Genomic DNA, 1,376 nt, shown 5'->3' with positions numbered 1-1,376 from the left:
GTGTGACTTGAATTATTAATTTGGCCATGCAGATAGAGAATTGGATCTGCCACATTAGAATTCACGACCAAAGGTGTCTCCGCATCCAATCAACACGTAAGTCCCCTATCTAGGAAGGATAGGCTGGTTCACTCGAGGAGAATATTTTCTATGATCATACCCCACCAACCATGTCATCCATGAACAGGCTCCGTAAGATCCTATAGAGTATAAATGGAATAAGTCATGTGATATGATCCAATTCAATTTTATTACACTTACTTTTTATTATAGTATGGAAATGCATTCATTTTCTTTGCATCGATTTTGATCCGCAATACTATCGGAGTAAAAGAAGGGATCTAAGGAAGAACGCAGGCTAAACTTTTTGATTTTTTATTAGTAACAAGTAAATACTTTGTTTGGACATAAGAAACTTGCGATATCGAGGGGATAAACAACAACTAATCAAGAGACAATCCACAAAGCAATTGATCATGATCAAATTTGTAAGCCCACTTGGATATTGAGCATTTAAGCATAAGAATAGGATTCTTTTCAATGAGTAGTTATAGGCGCAACTTCGGAAAAGATAATTTGATAAAGTTTTTCTTACCTTGAGTCATTGAGTCATTATATACCCCTATTCTATTGTGGATCCTCCACGGTCTTATTTCTTTCATTCTTGCTCGAGCCGGATGATGAAAAATTCTCATGTCCGGTTCCTTTGGGGGATGGATCCTAAAGAATTCACCTATCCCAATAACAAAGAAACCTGACTTAAATGATCCTGTATTAAGAGCAAAATTAGCTAAAGGGATGGGACATAATTATTATGGGGAACCCGCGTGGCCCAACGATCTTTTATACATTTTTCCAGTAGTAATTCTAGGTACTATTGCGTGTAATGTAGGTTTAGCGGTTCTAGAGCCGTCAATGATTGGTGAACCGGCGGATCCGTTTGCAACTCCTTTGGAAATATTACCCGAGTGGTACTTCTTTCCCGTATTTCAAATACTCCGTACAGTACCCAATAAGTTATTGGGCGTTCTCTTAATGGTTTCTGTGCCAACGGGCTTATTGACAGTACCCTTTCTAGAGAATGTCAATAAATTCCAAAATCCATTTCGTCGCCCAGTAGCTACGACCGTTTTTTTAATCGGTACTGCAGTAGCTCTTTGGTTAGGTATTGGAGCAACATTACCCATTGATAAATCCTTAACTTTAGGTCTTTTTTAGTTTAGGGATTTTTCGAGTTGATTCATTCCACCGCGAAGTCCCCTGCATGGGTATCTAGGAAATAGTTACTTCCAAGTGAATCTTCCCTAGATACCTAAAATCTATTTTATTATGATCCATTTCGCGAAAATATAGATTATGCCAAAGATGCCAAATTG

This window comes from Zea mays, unplaced genomic scaffold (genome assembly GCF_902167145.1).
Source record: "Zea mays cultivar B73 unplaced genomic scaffold, Zm-B73-REFERENCE-NAM-5.0 scaffold_103, whole genome shotgun sequence".
Taxonomy (NCBI): Eukaryota; Viridiplantae; Streptophyta; class Magnoliopsida; order Poales; family Poaceae; genus Zea; species Zea mays.
This window is presented reverse-complemented; position numbering follows the sequence as displayed.